The sequence below is a fragment of the Sebastes umbrosus genome, chromosome 22 (assembly GCF_015220745.1).
Source record: "Sebastes umbrosus isolate fSebUmb1 chromosome 22, fSebUmb1.pri, whole genome shotgun sequence".
Lineage (NCBI taxonomy): Eukaryota > Metazoa > Chordata > Actinopteri > Perciformes > Sebastidae > Sebastes > Sebastes umbrosus.
Genome location: NC_051290.1, coordinates 17,995,544 through 18,019,495, shown reverse-complemented (window position 1 = coordinate 18,019,495; position 23,952 = coordinate 17,995,544). Strand labels below are relative to the sequence as shown.

Sequence of the window (23,952 nt, the reverse complement as noted above, 5' to 3'; positions counted from 1 at the left end):
ATAATGAAAACAAGTGTAATTACATTTTCCTTTAAGTAGCACAACAAATTAGGCTTGTGAGTTATTCTGGAAGCGAAAAGTCTCGCAATTTAATGTGCTGGGAAGATTTTCTCAGGCTATTTTCTTGCTAAATGCATTAGCAGATGCTGCTGTGCCCATACAAGCCTGTGGTCTAATATTCTTGTAAATGATTAGCTACTTATTTAACCAACAGAGTGAAATGTGCTTTGGGTGGTTGCAACAAAAATGAGTTGGGGGATAAACATTTTTTTTTTTTTTTTTAGCTACAGTTGGTGAGCTTTAATTTGACTCTTTCTATTTTAAAACATTATTGTATGGCTTTATGGAAGTCAAATGAGATGATTAGCAATGATGATTATGAATGTCTTTCTGCCCAACATGTCTCAGTCGTGCTAATTCCATAATTTTCTGTGTGAATGTAGTTGGCTGCTTTTTATGTAAAAGCGGAAATGGAAGCAAATGGATATTTAGTTGCATTAAAAGGTCTTCATTAGGGCTGTCAATCGATTCAAATATTTGACCGCCAATAATCGCATGGTTGTCCATAGTTTATCGAGATTAATCACAAATTAATCACACATTTTTTATCCATTCAAAATGTACCTTAAAGGGAGATTTGTCAAGTATTTCATACTCTTATCAACATGGAAGTGGACAAATATACTTGCTCTATGTAAATGTATGTATATATGTATTATTAGAAATCAATTAACAACACAAAAGAATGACCGATATTGTCCAGAAACTCTCACAGGTACTGCATTTAAAATAAAAAAATATGCTCAAATCATAACATGGCAAACTGCAGCCCAACAGTCGACAACAGTTGTCAGTGTGTCAGTGTGCTGACTTGACTATGACTTGCCCAAAACTGCATGTGATTATCATAGGGTGGGCATGTCTGTAAAGGGGAGACTCGTGGGTACCCATAGAACTCATTTGCATTCACATATCTTGAGGTCAGAGGTCAAGGGACCCCTTTGAAAATGACCATACCAGTTTTTCCTCTCCAAAATGTAGCGTAAGTTTGGAACATTATTTAGCCTCCCTTGCAACAAGCTAGTATGACATGGTTGGTACCAATGGATTCCTTAGATTTTCTAGTTTCATATGCTATCTTCACTCTTGCTTTAAAACTGAGCCCACTATAAACTAAAAATCGCCAATTGCGTCAATGCGTTAAAGAAATCAGTGGTGTTAAAACTAATTCGCGTTATTATTGCATTAACTTTGACAGCCCTAGTCTTCATATAGTGGAAACAGAATTGTTCATTCTGAGCTTTAATGTGTAAATGACTGGCAAACATAATTATCCAGGTGAGGATCTTCGCCTTGACTTCTTCAGCAGTGTTGTTGCTAAGTTCCCTTGTTATCTGCGTTCCCTCTATACACCCTGTTCATGCTAATGAATCCACAAATTAAATTGTAGAACAGAGGAATATTAGGGCGCCTGCCGTTTTGATGTGGCAAGGAATACTCAATTAGGCTGGATTTTGCCCCCGTAATTATTACATTATAGCTAAGATAAGTGTTCAATGGCAACACGAGCTTTGATGGACTCCATTCTGTAACAAAGGCAACGGGTGAGCAAAGACGAAAATGCCAGAACAGAAGAGCGAAGGGGTAAAAAAAAAAAAAAAAAGCAAGCGAGAAAGTGACAAGAAAGCTATCGCACGGGAGCTCCTGTCTGCAGCAGCCATATTTCATTACACAGCACCAAAGCTTAGGAGGCAATCAAGCATATTTAGCCATCCTCGTCTCCCCCCCCCAAAGCAATTATTACTCCCCAGTTTTTTACTGTGCTTTGCCATGGGGAAAATGAACCGCAGTACTTATCAGCTCAATGCATACACAAGTGACTGGGGTGGAGGACATGTAGGTGTGTATGTGTGTGTGTGTGTGAGCAAGGGCATGCGCGGACGCTTTGTTTATGTTTTGGGGAGGCGTTGTCGGGGAGGGCGGTGGCGCGCTGACCACTAGTGAGCAAATAGGTTACCTTTTTCAATCCCATTAGCTCGGTAACATCAGCACATTTAGGGGCAGCAGGCGGATCGAGTGGAGATACAGAGATAACCATAAACATGTCACCAAAAATGCATTGTTATTTGCATTCATATTGGAAAGAGCCAAATTGATGTGGGGTCAAACAGGGAAGGTGAGGGTTTATGACCTGTGCATAGCTCTGCTGTCAGCAGCTCTGATCTATCGGACCGGCCAGCCTTGTCAGGCTTTACGCCTGATTATATTATCATGGCTGACGATCAATGCGAATGAATGATCGTTCATCCGCAAAGGGGAGTCGAATGAATAAAGCAAAATGCAAACAGGACATTCTTTAGTAATACAGTGACTAGAAATGCATTCCCCATCCTGAAGCCATCTAGTTAAGTGATGCATTGCATGCCAGTGCAACACAAAACGCTTTCAAAATACTTTGGCTGTCTCTTGCTCTTTTATTCCTCCTGTGTGATTTTTTGAAATATTATCTAGCAGTAACAGAGTGAAGCGGCAGAACTGTGAAGTAAAAAAACAAAAAACAAACATACTTCACTATTCTGTGGGTTTTGAGCAGCTAATGTGCACTCATTTGGGTGGCACAGCCGCCAACTGCAGCATTAGTCCCCATCTGGGGACTTGTGTTTTGGTGAAAGTGCTTCTCCATTTGTGAGACTCTTCAGTTCTGGGCATCCTCCCCGAGCCTATAACTCAACGTCCCTCTATCACTCCCATGCGACTGGCTGTCATAATCATCAGCATTATGCTACCTCAATGGGCCTGATTTACAAGTCTGGACATGGCACCAGCTCTGCGCCAAGGGGTAAACATGAGGCTGTTTGCTACCGCCAAGCCTATTTCTCCTTACTGCATTTAATGGGTGGGAGAGAGCCGTATTCATAACACAAAAAGTAGCTTTTTAGATCTATGATTTGTTTACAACACTGCTAATAAAACCCGTATAAAAGGTCTCTGATTTTGCTCAAAATCCCAAATATGTGCTTTAATTTGGCAGTGTGTATAAAAGCAGTCTGCTGCATAATTTAGGATGCAATGTAGTATACATGATTGCATGCATTTATTAGGTTCAAAATGTTTTTTGATCAGGGACTGTATGAAATAATTGGGGGAGGATGTTATGTTAAAAAAGCAAGGCCCTTGTGAGAGTTATTCATATTAATTAATATAATAATTCTGATATAATTAATTACTTCTATAAATAACTCCCCTTCTAACACCCGCTCCCCAAATGTGTCAAAAGGGCTATGCATGTATTTTTTTTTTTTTTTTGCTGATGGAAGGGTGGTCTGAATTTTTTGGGGAGAGCTCATATTTATATTTCATTGCACCCTTCCCTTGCAAATAAAATAGATGATAAAATTGTTGGCAGCTTTAGTGGGTGTGCAACATGCTGAGGACAGCAATCTTGTCTCTGTTTGCCCATCATAATCAACTGGTAGCCCAAAGGGCCAGTAGATCAGTTTTAGAAACATTTTCTCTACACAGTCCCTCACACCATAATTTAGTTAGCCAGAAATATAATTAATACAATAATGGCTCAGCATGACACGCTGGACCCAGGTTACTCATTCATAGCAGTAACAACTGTGTTTTTATTAAAGAAATAGATTGATTCAAATATTCACCACTTTAAAAAAATGTTTTCCACAGATGTGACAATTAATAATGAAACGTTTAATGCATAATGGACTCTATTTAAAAAGTATTGTTACATTAAGAAATTATGGTTAAATTTGATTTATATTTTATTTTATTTAATAATTAAATTTTCTTATATTCTTTGTATATTTATATCTTGAAGTTGAGCAATTCAATATTATTATTATTTATTTATTTATATATATGTGTGTGTGTGTATATATTTCAAATAGGAAGTACCATATATGTTGTACCCATATATGTTGAATATCACATTAATTATATTAATTTGTACATAAGTTATATTAAACATATACTGTATATGCAATGTCCATGGGACATGATTAAATTGTATGAAACTATATATATATATATATTCCGTCTGAATATGCAACATCTAAACAGTCTCCCATTGCTTTAGATATTGAAGTGTTTTTCATGGAGTAATGGTATGTCTTATTATACGTCTTTGGACTTTGATCATACTTTCTTCACCTTGAGGCAGCACCTGGTCCTTCCCTTAACCCTCTCTCATCTCACCCTCACTCATTCCATAATATTATATTAGCCCATATTCATCCACATATTGCGGCTGCTAAGTGATAGGCCACATAAATCAATTTTTATATATACACACACAATAACTGTTATGTGCGGCTTCCAAAGCGCCTGCTGATAGCTGCCATTTCTTATCACTCCGGTTGAATATAGCGCCGTTATGAAGGCACTTTCGCTCGCTGTCTAAATGGAAGAGACTGAGAGAGAGGGGGGAATGCATTTTTGTTCAAATTACTTAAGCTGCCTACAGAGCTCTTTGTAAAGCTGCACGGTGATGAAAATTCACTGGAAATCTTGATGACAGAGAATCACCTATGTGCCTGTGGATTTCTTTCTCATTATGTTGTGTGCAGATACTGTGATTCCTGGGTTCACACAGTATGTATTTTATTTTGCACATACAATAAACTCATGCTGGTAAATACAATCAGGAAGCACAGAAAAACATGCAGCTTTCTTAGTGCTTTAGGAGAGGTACTAAAGCAACATCCATCATGCGATCACTCCGTCACAGGGCTCATGAATAGACCCTGTTCCTCCCAGTTTCTTTATATTTCTGCCTCTCAAGAAATAGTAACTCTACCATCTGCGGTATTAATTTGAAACGCCTGATACATAAGCTAATCAAGCATGTTTATTTTTCCTCTTGTTGAGTTGTGGGCTTTAACATTTGCGACGAAATGTGTACCCCGTAGTTAATGAACTAAGCTGAAATGAGCTCTCATAACTGTGAAGTGAAAACACATTTGCTCCTAAGGTTCCAGCAAGGCAGAATTAGATGTTTTCTCCAAATGGGCATCAAGTATAGGATAGTAGGGAGGGCCCCGTCGGCGGACACTGTGATGTCGTGAGTGCGTTTGATAGACAACAGCCCAGCAGGAGAATAAAGAGAGGAAGTGGGATTCAGGACTACAGAGCCAAGAGACACTTTCTCTTTCACTCTCTTGCTCCCAACTGCTCCCAGTGCCAGCGACATGGGCCGCTGCACAGACAGATGGCGAGGAGGTGTGTGTGTGTGTGTGCACACGCGAGTGGTGGGTGGTGACGCCATTCGGCTATGTGCAAGTGTGAGAGATGGAGTGCGAGAGATATAAGGGGAGAAAATGAAGGAGGGAAAAGCACTGCAGAGGTGTGTGTGTGTGTATGTATGTTTGAGCGGTGACTTTCTCATTCAGTGATTAATCCACATGCACTACACTTTTTTTTTTTTTTATTCCACATCCAAATAGCTTGTGTACTTCATTACAGCAGCAATAAAAAGTTCCTTTGCGCTCTCACTTTGCGCTCGCCCGTCATACTGCGCATGCAGGGTAGACATTGCTCTCCTGATGACTGGAGGCACACCTACTGGAAGAGCTGTGGGTGTGAGGGGGATGATTCCATATTGACAGACTGCCATCTACTGGATTTTACTATAATTTCAATACATACTATTTTATCATCATGACTCCTCTTGCATACAGTATATGCATACATGCATTTCCCTTCAATGATTGGGATTTATTGTGCCAGCTTCATGTATATATGTAAAGAAAGCAACTATCTCAGCTAATTAAGTCTGTTTTACATCTCCCCTTCCTCAGTGTATTCTTTAGAAGACAGGTTATGGGCTCTCTGATGGAGACCTTCACTGTTAAAATTAGTATTTATCCTTTTAGTAGACATGTTTAAGAAATAATCTTGAACATTAGAAAAATAATTAAAATCCACAGTTTTATTTAAATACATATTTAGCAACTAAAGAGATGGATATGTATACTTAGATAATATTGAGTAAGCTAAATTACTGCAACCTGTTTTTTTTTTTTAAAGAAGAATCCTAATAAAGTTCACTTGGTGTAAAAATAAACCAGAAGCCATTGATAAATACTCTGTTTACTTATTAATATTTAATGTTTGCATGTAAATCTACGAGGAAAATCAAAGCAAATGGAAGCCAATCACTTTAATGATGGGAGGTAAATAGCACTGCCTCAGACGGAGTCACTCCGAGGGCAAATGGTGACGCACAGCACCATCTTGTGGTTGCATCACACTGGATAAAGGTTGGCCAAAAAAACACCATTTGACTGAAAAATTGCCAAATGTAGAAATCTAATGTGAAGCCAGGATATTCATCGACAGTTAAAATAATTCCCCTAAAAGTTTGACACCAAAGAAGACGTATATTAACATTTCTCTTTCATTCCTTTGGGGGATTGTAATCCGATTAAGCGTGAAGAGGTTTTAATTGAATGGATCATAACACTTGCTTTTGCCGTGTGGACATATATGTTTGCAATATCATGAGGAACGATGCAATTAGTCATGTCTATAAGCAATGCTATTTTGTATGCACATTTGCTTGCATTTGTGTGCTTGAGAGTGAGATCTTGTGTTTCAAAAGGCACCAGAACCATTACCTGTCACGCGACTAATGAGCAGCCCGCGTGCCGTTAACAGTCATGAAATATGCACCGCACTTAAATACCTCATCCACAGCGCCTTGAGATAAATCCGTGCATTTCATTAAACACACACGGTGGCTCGGCTGCGATAATAACTCCTCCTTTTGCAAAGGAAATACAATAACTTGTCTATGCTTTTTTCTTAATAATCACAAAAGCAATGTAATGTTATAGAATTAGCATGTTTATTATGGCAAATTAGGGATCTGAACCTTCACAGGGCGCACGGTGTGGAAGTATGTACTGTATTTAAGGAAGTAATTTGGAGGTTATCATAAATTGTCGCTAATCATTTAATATTGTCCTTTTTTTTTGTGTTTTCCTGATCTACTATGTCCAGTACTTCAATCTCTAATCCTGTCTGTTTGTGGCTTAGTAAAGATTCACCCTGGGAAACCGTTAGCTGCTATCTGACATGAAACAGATTTGATCCATTTTCCAGAGCATATCTGTCTTTTTCAGACAGGCCGTTTTCAAAAGAAATATGTCAGCAGTCTGGGGATTATGCTTTTTTTTTTTTTGCTAATAACCAAAAGACCCAACCTGCCCGACATTTCTTTGGTTCGACAATGCAGAGCGCGGAGCAAAAGTCCATTCCCATTTAGATGCTTATTTTTTATCTTCTTTTATTCCCATTGTATCGGTAGTTGGTACAATCAGATGTATTAACCATTAACTCCGCACTCCGCTGAGTTGCGTGATTATCTTGTGCAAATTAAAAGTGATTTAGCAGAGGAAAAAAAAACAGAACATGGACTAATTCCACAAGCTTGTTCTGCTGATGTTGAGCGAAGAGACTCGTCATCATTCATCCAGATTTGCTTCTCCTGAGAGTGAGTATGAGGAGTTGGCACGGTTTACTCTGTTGGGGGATAAACCATCTATCACAGCATCCTAGAGGTGAATATTCAGGTAAACATTTTCCCTCTCAGTCCCGACAGCACTTCCAGAAAGCACACTGTGCTACATGTATTCATGGAGGGAATGTGAAAAATACAATTTATGAAGTACACATCTTTGGAGGCCTTTCTAGCCCTGACCTGGGCCTCACAGGCAATTCTTACTCCTATGCAGTGTGTGCGTGCGTGTGTGTGTGTTTTTCTAACCGGCTGATGTTGAGAGTGCTCAAGTGTAAGCACACAACATGTGGGATGAGCGTGATGGATTCCCAGTATCGTTGGTAGTTATTTGTGGCGTGCCCATAACCACAATTCCCCAGCCACAGCTTATTGCAGGGGCGAAGCTGAGCGAGATATATTCCGAGGCTGGCATAAAGCCACTGGACTTTGTAATAATTCATCGGCCAAAAAGCCCTCCATGTACTCACCGTGCAATATTTATACCCCGCTGAATGTGTTTTCTCAGCTACATCATCGCACAGGCCCAGGGCAGGGATTTTCTCTTCTGAGAACAGATTTCAGTATTTCAGACCTTAGTTAAATCTGAGAAACAATCCTCTGAATTTCTCCCATGATCACAGTCTGTCTGCTTAGAATGATGTATGTGGCTCCAGAGCCAATGCCTATTTTTAAACTTTCATTATTACGTAATGTTTTTAATGCCTCAATCTAATCCCTTGTCTACATTTTCAACTATCTGGTGTGTTCATCAGTAAAAATTAAGTACAGAGATGCTTTTAGTAATGCTGACAACACTAATATGGGGAATACTTTTTAGTTATTATTTACGCAACATCATGTTATCTGTCTGTCCCTGTATTAGCTTGTCCTGATATTCCCTCTTACTCTATCCGCAGTACCCCATCCAACCCAGTCTGTACTCTCAGTAGAGTTTGTCTGGTTTGTTCTTGATTAGCCCTTTCTTCGTCTTTGTTTTTCTCTTTTTTTGTGTTGTTTCCTTACAAATGTATTTTCTCTCCTTCCTCGGAGAGGCTTCACATGAAATGCAAATGCGTCAAAATATGGTTTAAAGATATTTTCCAAAGCGGAGGAGTGCTAATGGACAGATGTAGAAAAATAAATGTTTTTTTGATTGAACACGGTCTCGCTAATGGCGGTGCTCTCTTAAACATGCACGCCATTCAGTGAAACGCAAATGTAAAATGCTACAATGCTATGAACAGATGATGTTAGGTAATCATAAAGTACTAAAACTTTGATTAATATAAGTTTGAGTTTTTAATGTGTGATAAAGTTCTCCTTATACATATTAAATATGTTTTGTCTGTGAATACCAACCAACTATGAGTTCACAGGCATCCTTCAGTAATACCAGAAATTAATGTTGAAGGATTCAATATAGGATTTTACAAAAGTTGCCAAAATGTAGTTATTTATATTTTGTATCAATCAATTCAAATATTTAATTGCAATTAACCACATAACTGTCCATGGTTAATCATTTTTTATTTGTTCAAAATGTACCGTAAAGGGAGATTTGTCGAGTATTTAATACTCTTATCAACATCGGAGTGGGCAAATATGCTTTCTCTATGCAAATGTATGTTTATATGTATTATTGAAATCAATTAACAACACAAAACAATGACGGATATTGTCCAGAAACCCTCACAGGTACTACATTTAGCATAACAAATATGCTCAAATCACAACATGGTAAACTGCAGCCCAACAGGCAACGACAGCTGTCAGTGTGTCAGTGCGCTGACTTGACTATGACTTGCCCCGAACTGCATGTGATTATCATAAAGTGGGCATGTCTGTAAAGGGGAGACTCGTGGGTACCCATAGAACCCATTTTCATTCACATATCTTGAGGTCAGAGGTCAAGGGACCCCTTTGAAAATAGCCATGCCAGTTTTTCGTCGCCAAATTTTTGCGCACGTTTGGAGCGTTTTTCAGCCTCCTTCACGACAAGCTAGTATGACAAGGTTGGTACCAATGGATTCTTTAGGTTTTCTAGTTTCTTGTGACAGCAGTATCTTTACTCTAGAGCCCGCTTTAACCACCGAAAGATCAATTGCGAAATTAGTGGCGTTATAACAAATTTGCGTTAACACCTTATTACCGCGTTAACTTTGACAGCCCTAATTTTTATCTATATTTATAAAGGACGGTGTTCAAATACAATGTGGTAGTCAACAAGGTTTTCTATTATATCCCTCCCCCTAATATTAATGGGCTCTTTAAAACTTTCTGACGGCACTAAACAACAATGCCAATGACACACTTTGTACTTTCTTGTCATTAGCTTCCAATATTGACATATGTGTCATTGTATTTGGTCAAGTTTCATACCATAATAATTAGCTGTTTGTCCCGTAGAGTCCCATAACTCTTTAAATATAACAGGAATTCTATTTCATACAAAAGACATTTCTTAGTTCCAAAAAGCTCGCTCTTCACACCCACATAGGAAAAAAAGTGCTTTGAACTCTTGAACTTTCACTCATATTCAAACTTCCGATAGGAGTTGGTTTTAAGAAAATCTTTATGAAATCTTCCAGTAAAATACATCCTTATGTCATTCACAAAATCTAAATTATATCTTTTTATACCATTCACAAAATCAAAAGCTACATTTAAAAGCAACGCCTTCGGTTTGGTTTTAAAAAAGCCTCTGCTGCACCATTCAGTGTTTTTTTTTCAATGAAAATGCTGTTCCAATTTGTTCTGAAAGCCGCTTTTCTCACATTAGAAGCTTAAAGTGAAGAGAAAAATGCTTCCGCTTATTTTGCAATTAAGCTCTTTTTTTTCTCAAGAATTAATGAGATTAAGTCATAACTAAATTAGCTACCACACATGTTATGTTCAATGTGGAAAACCTTGTCTGAGGAAAACAGCATCCCTGTGGACTTTGTGGTGAGCTGAATTTGAAAGAGTACTCCAACTCACCAAGAAATGAGGCTCCTCTGTCGGGTTCATGCAGGTGCCAACATGCTGCCCGATGCTGCAGTTTTTCCTCGCCGACTCACCACTGAAAAGAATGCCCCCTTTGCCCCCACCTAGGAGATGAGAAAGAGTCAGTGGGATAAGGTTTTCATCTCAAACAATTGGAACAGAAAACATGACACAAAGCTTGGTTTAAAAAATACATAAATTAAGAAAAGACTGAAATATAGCCAAAAAACTGTCTACTACTCTGTCGATAACAGCATCAACGCACTGCTCTCCTGAGAGGCTTATAGTCCATCATTTGAAAGCAAAAGAAATCAGTGGATGAATGCATTTCTAATATTAGTTTTGCATGGCCTATTTTCAACAATGCCCTTATTTATTTACTGTTGCAGAGAGCAGGCAAAATTATACATATGGGAGAATGCACAAACAAATATGTCAGATTTGATATGTTCATTTTGTCCTTTTTTTTCTCCTTTATATGGTGGTGGTGCATTGTGTCTCTCATGGTTTTCTACCCACTTTGATAGTGCATACAATCTGACAAAAAGACACCTTAGAGTAAAAATAAGAAGACCAAAGCTCTAAAATAAAACACACTTGAGCCTCACTTCATTGTCATACTGTCATCTGGTAAATCTGACTTTAGTTCCAAAGATGTCAGTGACAGGCATGGCATTTTAGCTAGAGGAATTTTCTGAACATGCAGTCTGAACATGCAAATGACTATAACTATCTCTTTTTCACTTATGCAGACTCGTGTTTCCAATAAGAAACTGAAATACTGTGGTGTGAGCCTGAGGTGAAATCCTAGCTCAATATAATCATCCAAGGCCAATCTAAAATACTCCACTTTGCATCTCGGTGGCATCCCCTTAGTGTTATTAGAAAAATATCCTTAGCGTTTTTCAACTCATGAGGCCGTATTTGCATAGAATTAACCTCTCAAAAGACATATTAAAGACAGGCCTTAAATCTGACGTGCCTTTGGAATAGCTTATGTGCATTTGCATAACGTTTGCCTCCTGCGCAGGTGATAAAGCAGTATTAAGCCTGGATTACAGTATTTGATTTTGTGTGTGCGCACGCGTCTGTGTATGAGTAGGTGTGTGTGTGTGTGTGTACAGTGAATATATACTTTATACTGTGTACCTGAATATGTGCAAACTGGAATCTGTTTTAGCTGTTTTGGCATGCCTCCCTATCGCCAGCAGGGCCAAAGAGAACAGTGTGCTATGCCTGACTGCCATGTTACTCATGTGACCTCATGAAAGTACAAGTCCCTTCAAGCGGTATAATAAATCATCTAAGCCGGGGCCGGCCCACAACACATGCTTAGATGCACACACACACGCACACGCTTTTTGCGAGCCATAACATAATATATCAAATTTAAGAAATATGGAGACACAATCATATCAGGTACCATGACCCTTCGGGGCGGCGGGATGGACCAGTAGTCAATTAGGTCATACCGCAAAGGAAGGCTTCTCTCTTAACCCCATGGATGCATTTAGCCATTGAAGTATCCTTGAGCTTGATTATTAACCCCTAACCTACATTCTTAGAAAGAAAGGTGCTAATTAGAACAATATAGGGTTCTTTAGCTTGTCCCATTGAGAACCATTTTTTGGTTCCTTGTTAAACTTTTTATAAAGGTTCCACCTGGAACCCTTTCAGAGGGTTCTATCTTTAATCCAACATAAAAGGTTATACCAACAACCATCTGTGAAAGGTTCCACCAAGCAGTTCTACAGAGAACCCTATTATGGTGTCATGGTTTCACCCAGAACCCTCTCTGGAGGTTCTATCCAGAACCTTTCCACCTTCTTAGGGTGCTAACAAGAACCCACCTTGGGGGTTCTACTGAGAACCCTTTTATATTCCTCAGGTTTCATCTAGAACCCACCCAGGGTTTTTCATGAGGCTCTTTAAGGGTCGGGGCTGATGTGGTGCAGCAATCAACCACAACAATCATGGTTCACAATCATCGTTTTCGGTAACCTGACCCGCCAGTTTGGTACACAGAACCATTTGAGAGGTCATCATTGGAAACTGTTGGAAAGAGACAGGCACTTTCAAAAAAATACTTAGCCGGTGATCGGATGAGTTATCTGTCAATCAAACTCTTGCCAAAGCCAGTAGGGAAGAGAGAAAACATCAAACTTCTGTGCCGTTCTTTGCTCTTATTTCAATGAAGAAATACTCAATATTTCTGATATAACTGATGCTATTGCAGCATCTATGTTAACCTCTGGAGCCACTATTGTTGTTTAGAACGCCTCTAGATGTTGTTTAGATGGCCTCTCCATGTCGTCCCATACACACCTAAGCCACGCCCGTAGTGGCCAGTTGCTTCTTACGAGATGCTGATTGGTCTGTGCACTGGCTTGCCGAACACAACCGCATTACCCAAAGCCTGACAAGATGGATTTTGATTTTGTTTGATATCTGATCCCACGATTCTCTCGTGATCTCATGACATTGCTAGAATCAAGCTGCCATGCAAGGTTAAGTTGTTGGCGGTGTGTGGGCTAGGGAGATCTTTTCACACTGCTTTCAACAGTCCTTGAAGAACTCGTTCTTCTAAAAAAGTTTATTTGGATGCAAAGAGTTCTTAATGGATCCCTTAGTCTAACAAAGAATCCTTAAAAACCCTTCCTTCAAAAAAGGGAACCCCAGCCCTTCAGGAAGAACCCTTTTGGAACCCTTATTTTTAAAGAGTGTATGCTCCCAAGAGAACTCACACCTGGCAACATCTATGCCTTGAACAGAAGACAGATTGAATGGAAGTCCATCCCTGAGGGTTGATTAAAAATATTCTTGATACAATAATTCAACACAGCAATAATGCACTGTGGTTTGTGCCACTTTATCTTTTTCCCCAATTATAAATGGCCTTTGCCGTAAAACGACAGCATTTTTCACTGTTAACAGGTCACTTCTCGTTTATTGTAAGCAGTTTTAGGAAGTAGACTTTAGAAAGTTTTTTGGCTTCTGGACTCATTGCTATTCTAAACGAGGTCACCTGCTACTGCTGCGAATTCTGCTTTATATAACACAACTCCATCTGACAGGTGTAGGGCGCCTACGCACCCGCCGTTCTTGGTAAAATGCACCACAACGTCATTTAACAAGTGTCTTTAAGACTTTCTCTCTGAGAAGAAACAGCAGATTCAATTTAAATTGAATGCCTTAATGGTTGTTGAACAGGACATTCAAATGGCCTCCAACAGACTATGCGATAGTGACAATTTTGCCGCTGTCATTTACAATACTTCAGGCACAAAGTTAGTCTAACTTGTCTGTACTTAACTGTTTTTGTCTTGCCTTTCCACTGAAGCCACATTTGTCGCTGTCATCTTTAATTTAAATCACTTTGCCACCTGAGCCTCCAACAAATTTTCGCAAATGTTCACAGTAATTGCCACAAGGGACAGAGGGCATCATGTGTGTGAAGTGCTCTGAATGGAAAGCATCATCGCCTCGTAGTGTTTACACTCACCTATTTAACACACTTGGGAATATATTTAAAGGCTGCCGGTAAAAATAAGACAAACGCAAGGGACCGTGTCCCAATAACGAGACACTGGGTTAGAAAAGCCCTGCCACGATTTGATCTCGAAATAGCGCGCCGCAAAACTTCCCTTGCAGTTGCATTTGATAAGTCCATTGGAAATCCTATAGACATGTAGAGTAATGTTCTGGTGTGTGCTGCCCAGGGAACGGTAACTTGCAGAAACACAAGCGCTCCAATTACAGCTGCACCCGCAAGTCCTTTGGGGGAAACCACAGCACTACTCATTGATCTGGAAAAAAGCGCTGTGATAAAGGGTAACTCCACTCTGGTTCCACAGGGCGTGAACTGTTTTTCTAATGATCCCAACTTGAACATCATTATGATGATGATAATGATGAGAAGATGTTGATTTATTGCAGTATAGTTGCATCAATTTGTACGCAAGCGAACACGTGAGTGCAATGCGATGTGCTACTGTACATGTGACGATACAGTAGAAGGCATTCTAGTGACGATTTCGATAAATGTTCTAGAGATTCAGACGTGTGGGTCACCTACTGTAACTATCTTATTGCTGATTTTTTCTCAGGAAGCCAGCCTCTTATTGTAGCCCCTGTGTGTTTGCATGAATGCGTATAGGCCTCCACAATGTGCTAAAAGCACCTGTCAGTCCTCTGAATGCTGTGAGATGTGCGAATGGATGCATCATCTACACAATGTGTCTTAATGTGGAAACAGATCTCTTGTAAATACAGCAGCAGCAGCAGTAGAGATTGTTGTACTCCAGAGGGCACCATTAGCATGCTTTATGTGTCACTATGCTATACAGAGCCAGTGATATTTCAAGCAATTAAGCATCCGTCCAGTACAGTAGTCAAACAAAAGAATCACCGGTACTGAGATAAAAAAAAATTGTACATTTACTGCTCTACAATTTATAAAACATCAAGCTTGGTTCAAAAAAGGAAATCAAGCTTAACTTGTTTGCCAAGCTTGAGTATTATTTTTTATCGAATAGTAAAGGTCAAGAAACCATATTACTGTGACTGAACAATAGATCATGTGTTCTTTCCATACATTAATCTATACTAACAACATTTAGTTGTTTGACCCTTGATTCAGTTTCTATGGGTTAACATTATTACCTTGTTGATTTTTTTGTGGGTGCATTGACATTTGGACATTGGAAACAGGATTTTGGTCACCCTGTGACTGTCATAGATGGAGTGCTTTATTGAATAATACAATTTCAAGGAAGGTTTTTAAGATCTTACCCGTTTGGAATAATGATTTGCGATTGCTGCCTCGGACCAGAGTGATGAAAGAAGAGAACTCCCCAGAATCTCCCTGGAGGGGGGAAAAGAAAGAGAGGTCAGGGTGCGTCATGCTTCAGTGTATTGTATCATTGTCCATTCACAACCAAACACTTAAATCATTGTACTGTAGGATTGCGTACATAAGCACATGTTGAGACGTATGGAGACAAACAACATACCCTGTAGCCACTATGCATCGCTGTGTTATCAGCATAGCCCCATCAGGGTTTGCACACATGCTTCATGTACTTTGAGGAGGTGATTTTTCCGTTGTGCATAATGAGAGCTGCTAAAAATAGACTCCTGCATGAGAGCTGACAGTGTCTCCACCACATACTGGAGACAGGATAGCAGGATGTTTGGAAATGTCTGCTTATAAGTAATCATTTCTGACAGCCATTCTCTCTCATGCGCCCTTAGTCGTGTGCAAGAAAGCATAAATATGCGCCCGACGTACACACAGACACTGACGTGCCTAGTGATAAGCATACAATGCACATACATGGGACCTTAATTGATTTTGTCAACAGCTGGGCTCAGATTGATGACTGGGAAATAATAAGGTGGCAAGAGACCCCTAAATGATGTCCGGGGAGCTAAGAGGTCCTCCTCATTCTTGGAAACACACAGACAGGCTTTGTCAAACACACACACACATCAATATTAACGCTCCCCCATGTTTACCTCATGAATTTCCAAGACCTCCTTAATGGAAGAGGAGCACACGCTTGAAGTTGTTTGACTACCCTCAAACGTCACAGCGGCACCTGTGATTGACAGACCTCTGCCTGTGTTCGTCTTGCATGACAATGACACTGATAATTAGATGTTGGACACCGTTGCACACGCCACCTCTGCTGTCTGCAGAGGTGGCGGTGCAGTATTCTGCATCTTCAAAGCAGTGCAAATGTGAATCTGGCTTGGCTTTTTTGCATCCGTAATCCCACTTTTTTTTTTTTTTCTACTTTGCCGACGCACTTGATATGCAAAAATCATATGTTTACTTTCGAGATCAAAGTTTCCTTCTCCTTCCCCTTCTTCATTTCCCCCCCATCTAAAAATGGACTCCTTTCATTATGCAAGCCAACAAAGAGCAGCGTCTGCTCACGCAGCCCATTCCAAGCATACTGATTAATTAGCTTGTATAATTAGCTTAATGATTTGGAGAAACATGGCCATGGCCACCCAAGAAGCTATGCTAATGGACCCCTGTCGATAGAAATTAAAATGCCCATAACTTAACAATGGTGGCTTGAATGTCCAGATAACTGCTGCTAAAAAAAGTAGGTGGTGCAGTAATCGATGCAACATCATATTAGCTGGTGTTTTGTTAATGAACACTGTTGTACTTGTGAAATGCAAGTCATGCGTTAATGGTGAATAATATTTTCCAGAAGTGCAGACACCACTGGAAGACTGAGAGCTAATGATTGCTCACTATGACTTAAGCGCTCGTGGCACACTTGCTGCACTAAGACTTGAAATGTGATGTAAGATGCTGAAAATGTGAAACCTGCTTTTAGTGCCACATGGAGCAAAGTTATACTCCATCTATCTTATTATGCCATTCTATATATCCTCTCTCCGCCAGTTATGTTAACTCCTCCTCCGTGTGAGCACACACTGTAAAGTGCATGAGTTAGGGCGTTCAGTTGTGGACTTTACAGTTTCTATTAAATGTGAGTCAAACCAGACAGTTTCTCTGCCCTCTGACAGTGGCATCAGCATTCCTGGCCGCACTTCAGACATAAATCGCTCGTTTATGACCTTCCCCTGAACAGTAACCAACGGAGACACCAGCTCGTCTCGTAAAACCACCAGAATGTTGAGGTGGAGGTGAAGATATTACTTATCCATACACGACTTCTAAAACGCCAGTCAAGTGGGAGCAGTTAGAAAAAAAAAAACATCCAATCCTTATTTGTTTGTTTTTTTTAGTGCTCTGATTGAATGCTGGGAAGATCTCACCCAGTCATTAATGACTGGTAATTTACAGCACACTTTGCTGCTGACAAAGCATAGGAGTTATGGTGCCATCGTGCTCGAATGAACAGCATAGGAAATGGACTGTGGAGGGTTAGTTCAATATTTATTGCAAAGACCACTATAAAACCAGCCTCAGGCCTGTGACTAAAATTGGTAGTTCGATACTCTAGAAATGTCAACTAAAAACTGTCCAGTTACAAAAAGAGCCTGATATTGAATAGGACTCAAGTGGTCCATTGCATACTTTAGAAGCAATGCTGTGACACCAGAGTACTTAACTTAAATGTCAATCACGTAATCGCTGTGTGATTACACACATCGTAGCATATTCTTCAAAACCATAGAAGTCAAATACATTTTTCATTAAGATTGGGTACTATGGCTAACTGGTTGGCAAACAGTCAACTATTTACACACCCAACAGACACAAGGAAACATTAGCATTAATTCAGAGGCATGTTTCTGACAGCCAAATTTCCAGGAAAAAAATTTGGCATCGGGCATTTTCTGCAAACCAGGGATATGTTGAATGTCAACGTTTTTGCATTCGGTCAGAGCAAGTGACGTACATTAAATAAACTTTTCCCAACCCTCGTTTCACAACGTTAACCACGTGGCATTGCGTTTTTGCAAGCGTGATACAAGACTAGTATGAAACGTATTTATGAAATGTATTTTTGTTTGAGAAACGTCACCATTCAGCGTATCCGTGGTTTGCAGAAACTTTCCATTGCCAAAGTTTTTCTGCTGACTGCGTTTGTTTCTGGCCACCCGGCAAATGCAAGTCCAATATTCACAATCCTTTTAGTTCTGTTTTGGCCTCCACCTAAATGTTCCGTGTTCAGCAGCTAGTTGCTAGCCCTGTCTGTCTGCAGTTTGGTGCTGGGCAGGTAGTATACAGTGGGTTTAGCCAAACATTTTCACTGAAAACAGCTGGAAACAAGGCTAATGAGAGCTCAAAGATGCTAAAACGCTCTGTAGAGGGAAGCTGCAGAGACAGGTGCTAATTCGCTGTGGGTTCATCACTACAAGGGACACCTTTCAGAGTACTCATATACAATATGTACTCATCCCGAGTCATCATACACTGACGCTTTGTCAGACCCCTCAGCGTCACTTTTCGTTCGCAGTAAACACGTGCTTAATGCTGTGAATTAAACAAAAACACTTGCTCACAAACAGCGGTCTCCTGGTTGAAAGCCTTGTGTTTGTTGGACCCATTCACCTCCCATCACACCCTGTGTGTCTCTTTTACTCTTTAAACTTCGACACCACAGCACTTTCCCTGGGCGTTTGATATTGACGTGGATGGATTTACATTGTAGTTAATGGAAAGCTTTCATACTGAGGTTAAAGGGTGTCTTGTGTGTCGGTATCTAACGCCGACGACCCTACCAAAGCGTTGGTATTTGATGCCCCGGGAATGAGAACGAGCTGTCACACACTGTAGCCATAGTCATCGTTCACATAAAAATAAAGTCCAACGTTGACACCAACTGTTACACATTGCTTGATTAAAGTTTGTGTATTTGTTAGCTTTCCTGCCGTTTCAGTGAAACAGTTTGAGACATCAAAAAGGAAGAATAGACTTCATTTCAGCGCTTACTCAGCAGGGCATAGAACAGCGAGGATCCCATCTGTTAAATAATTTCTAGGAACATGAGGGAAGAGGTGAAACAAAACTCTTAAGACAGCAACTCTTACATGGCGCAGTAGCTAAGTACCGATCAGCTGCTAACCTGGCTTTACCTTGCTACTTGTTTCAAGTATTTGCTCAAATTCCGAGTCACTGAAGTAATATGATTTATCAGAAACAACACTTCTGTATGATTCCAAAAATGATGCCATTTGCAACTCGTTTCAGCGGTTCCAATACAGTAGATTCCATATGCCATCTCCCTGAAAGCCTCTCTAATGAAACAATGTAAGGCAAATGCATCATTAAGGTTCACAGCACTCCCAAACACACTAATTGCCACGCAGGCTTGATACCAGTCTGTTTGTGTCTGTGTCTGCATGTTGCCAGCAGGTGCGACGCCATTCACTTGCGCAAGCTTGAAACATCACAGTCCCGAGTTTGACACCATTGTGTCAAAAACTCTGTGCTCAGCTCGTCAGCTCTGGCGCGCTGTGCCCAAACAAGCCAGCTAAAAATGAGCACTTGGGAAGTGATCTGCCATTCGCTTCCCTCTCTCTCTCTCACTCTCTCACTCTCTCTCTCTCTCTCTCTATCTCTCTCTCTCTCTCTCTCTCTCTCTCTCTCTCTCGCTCTCTCTTTCTCTCTCTCTCTGTACCAACAGCTGCCTCAGTGGCACCGGGTAGCATCACTGTCAGACGTAGATGGAATTAGTTATATAGTACATCATGTGTCTATTCAGAATTGGCGTCATGCAGCCCGAAAAAGAAATGCTTTTGGTGGAAGGAGGTTTGATATTTTAGACACATTTGCATAGGTTTGCAGTTGTCAGGCTGCTGTTGACGGGATATCACATTTGCCATGTGAGCTGTCTCAGAAATGAGAAATGTTCCCATCCAAACTCAAAGCTGAAAAATTCTAAAAAATCTCTTTATGCAGCAGCAACTTTTACTTATAAGTTATGTGCATATTTGGAGTGAAAAAAGGGCATGTGTTAGCGCTTTATTGCTAAAACTGGCCGTTAGTGTCGTTAGAAAATAGCCAGATTTTTGTCCTCTGCACACATTGATGATTTTGAAGCAAACTGAATTTTCTTTTCCATTTTTCTCTCTAGAATGAAGAACGTGTACGGCTGCTGCTGCTGTGGTCAAGAATAGGTGAGACCAGACATCTCTGTACGCTATCTTTCCCCCTGCAAAGCCCTCACATCAGCAGACTTTTCTATCATGCTGGAAACTTTCCATCACACTGAAACTGCTCCTCCCCAAAGGCTATCATAATCTGCTCAGCGTGCATAACGTTAATCGTTCAAATATCTCATCAACACAACAGGATAAGCATGCTGTCAGTGCAAAGAGGGGAGCGCATGAGATAATGTGCGGTAGGCAGAAACTGTGGAAAAGGAGGAAGGGCCTATAGGCGGCGAAGGATGAAGAGACAGAGAGGGTAAAGGGTGAGAGATCAGATGAGATGATGAAACTGAGAATGAAACAGGAAGACGCAGCGAAGGGAGGGACGGGAAGAGGGGAAACACATTAAGGCTAAAGTGGGAGAATTACACGAAGAGAAAGGAAAGGAGGGTAGCTCCTCTTAGGAAACTCTACGCCTCTGTATTATGTCCCCTTTTTCCAGTCAGCTTTGGAGAAGATGATAGCATTGATCATCTTCTTAAAAGACCGCTTTTCCTGTCACCGTATCACCTCGCGTCATTAAGATGACTGGTTGAGTTGCCTTAAAAGGTTTCTTCCGTGGCCTGGCAAAGGCAAAGCTGTTGGATTGCCTTCCACGTTCTCGCCTCCCCTTCATTCGGTAAGACTGTGCTGACAAACCTGAGAACGCTTAAGTGTCCGCCGTATTGATTTTCAGCATCTGCTGTTATTAGATCATATTTAATGAAAGGGGGGGGCAAAGAAATCTACTCAAAAGTGTGTTGAATCGTGACCCGTCCAAAGGCAGCGGGCATATTCACATGGATTGAGATTCTATTGTAATTGAAAACACATGTTCATCAATCAAAACCAGATAATAACATTACATGCATCGCCTCCATGACAGCTAGTCTATTTCTATTGTCCTGATACATTACTTCTTGGAGGCTCACACCCCCGGCTCTCCCTAAGGACTTCCCATCTCAAACCTCTGGGAGGACGAGTGAAGTAAATAGATTTTGTTCTCCAGATCTCTCACATTTCCTCCTCCTATAAATCCACTTGTCGCCGCATAAATCTTTGGGAAGTTTGGGCCGCCCTGTGCCTCTGCTTATTAGCCAGCCAGGGATCAATTTATCACCTTTGAGGACAAAGAATGGAGGCGTTCGGGGATTCTCTCTATCCCTTTGATTTATGAAGTCGGAGGAGAGGCAGGGCATTTTTGGGTCATGCAAATTCTTCTCGGCACAAGCGCCTGCCTCTCCTCTTTGTGCTGAATTCATTTCTGTGGCAGTGAGAGGGGAAGAGCGGAAATCTGTAAGTAAATCAGGTGGTTGGAGTGTGAATGAGAAGTTAAGCTTGTTCAAGTAAGTGGTAATGATGGCGCCGCGTAAATGCAAGGGCCGTGTATCAAAGGGAATTATCCACTTTCAGTGATGGCTGAAATAAGGGGCTGTTGGATTCGTCTCAAATCCAACAGCACAGACCTTTTCACGCAGTTCTGCACCTTCGCCACTAGTCTGTGCTATCGGTCTAGCGAATCCTCCCTCCGCTCTCGTGACCCATTTTTTTTTCCCATGCAAAGAGCTGCAGGAATTGTGGTCGCCCCACCTTACCTGCGCTAAGTGGCTACCTCGTCTTGGCAGATGAGCTACAGTGCCAGGCTGTTGCTGCTGCTCGCTACAACTCCCTCATTTGTAATTGTCCTCATGTAAATGATGGGCCGGGGACTGGGGGCTTGTGGGAAATGTATTTCTTGTGAAGTAGCTGAAGCAGCTCCCACTGAGGTTGACTGAGTGTCGCTGCTGGCTTCGCATAGCGGTTACAGGGCAGGTTTGAAACGTTGCATCACGTATTGTCTGGTATACAAGTGCGAATCCAGTGCGACTCAACCTCTTATTATCAGACACTAGGAGACTTACAAAATGCACTTTTATGTCAGAACACTCTTTCCATCTGTAAGTTGTGTGTGCGTGAGCCGTGAGTGTGTGTGTGTGTTTGGACAACTGGCAGGAATACAAGTACACTCAGAAGTCGCTCTGTGTTTGGCAGCTTTTCCAGGTATTCAAATTTGCATCAAATGCATTTAGAAAATCAACCCAACTCCGTCCCGTTGCCCATCTTTTTGTGCGTCCTAACCACAAGTCGTGTGCAGTTCACAACTCACTCGCCACTGTCTTGGCTCCCGTCCACACTCAATCCCTCCTCATAACAAATGAGCCCACACCGGCCAGCAGATATCTCCAACGCCTACCAGTACCGCCACATCTTTGTCATCTTCCCTCTCCCTCTCGCTCTCACTTCCTCTCCCTTTTTTTTCCTTCTTCTACCTTGTTTAGGCACACTCCAGCTTTTTTTTTTTTTTTTTTTTTTGTGGCAGAGAGCATAAGACTCGCCGTTTGCTGAGTGGGCAGCGGGGAGCGGAGGAGGAGAGCAGAGAAATAGAAAGAAAGGCGCAGAAGGAGGGAGGGAGGAAGAGAGTTATCTAACAGGATTAAAGAAGAACAACGGAATGGAGAGCACTTAAAATACTCATGACATGAGCCCTCTTGCAAAAAGGAGGGGATGAGTAACTGGCTGAATCACTCTTGAGGCTCTCCGTCTCTGCACAATATGCTCTCTCTCTCTCTCTCTCTCTCTATTACCACCTTTGTCTCTCTTTCACTCTCCTTCCATCTTCCCCTTTCGGCCTCATTTTTACTTACTGTCGGGGGGATTTGATGGATCTCAGAGGAGTCGTGTTAATAATGTGAGAGAGAGTGGCTTTAATTAACCGATACAAGAAAAGGTATTCAATTCAGACGGAATGACACCGGCATATACTGTAAGACTTGGGTGGATATTGTTAGACAGAGGGGGAGAAGATGGATTGTGGAGGGAAATGGGTAGAGTATGATATGATCAGGAGGTGCAAAGAGAGATATCAGGTTTCAGAATGGGATCTGCTGAGACAAATTTGAACAAAGCAAGAATGAATGATAGGCAGATTTAGATGAAGATTGAAAGAAAGAAAATCAGCGATTTGGCAATCCAGTGTACAGCCGAGGGCTGCGTGAATAGATGATGAAGAATGTGCTGTCAGGAATTGGGCTACAACAACGGCTTGGCCCACTTCTGTCCCAAACCAGGGAGAGAAAGATGATTTTACAGCAAGGCCAAACAGATTTCTTAGTTACCTTTACCGGTCTGTTAAACACAAGTGTGTGTTTATTGAGACGTCGACAGCAAATGGAAACAAATTGCCTCCCCCCCGTACAGGAATCAGAAAGGTGGAACAACATGACAAATTTCCTCTGGGCGGATCGAACTTCCGGGAGAGAATAGCACTTCAAACGATCGGCGCGCCTCGCCAGCTTCCCTGCCCGTCTGACTCACCAAGATATCAGACGGCTGGCAGCTCGGCCGACTGCACACAGGTGTGGTGAGCACACAGGATTTTGCATAAGCACACACAGGCTCTTCTACTGTACATCCTATCCCTCACCTAAAAACACTGAAGCACCCTCCACCTAAATGAAGACATCCTTTGTCCTTAAAACTTGACAACCGCCTAAATTTCGAGCAGAGTTTAATGCGGCAAACTAACGTGTTTACACTCGCTGTAAAAAGATTCCACTTGGCGCATAATATCTGTGGATGAGGTCTCTGGAGTTGCCGCTGCCTCTCTTTTTATATCACATAACAAACATGTGACGGCGGTGGGAGAGAGACTCTCCAGCCTTTGTAAATAGGGCACCATTTGAATATTTTACTCATGGGTTGTGCTTATTGAGCGTGCATTCCTTTTAGAATCGTCGCCTCTTCCAAAATGGAGAGAGGAAAGTAAATACGTATATGAAAAACACATG

At 41.1% G+C, this 23,952-nt stretch overlaps 1 protein-coding gene across 47 annotated transcripts in view; it reads right to left on the bottom strand.

Moving 5' to 3' along the window:
- Positions 1-23,952, bottom strand: part of LOC119481487 (receptor-type tyrosine-protein phosphatase delta-like) — a 399,777-nt gene that overhangs the window by 223,500 nt on the left and 152,325 nt on the right. For all 47 annotated transcript variants that reach the window (XM_037758448.1, XM_037758464.1, XM_037758458.1 and 44 more), the window contains exons 5-6: positions 15,293-15,365; positions 10,496-10,605 (exon numbers count right to left, since the gene is read on the bottom strand). The gene's annotated coding sequence lies outside the window, so the exon portion shown is untranslated. The remainder of the gene's footprint in view (positions 1-10,495; positions 10,606-15,292; positions 15,366-23,952) is intronic.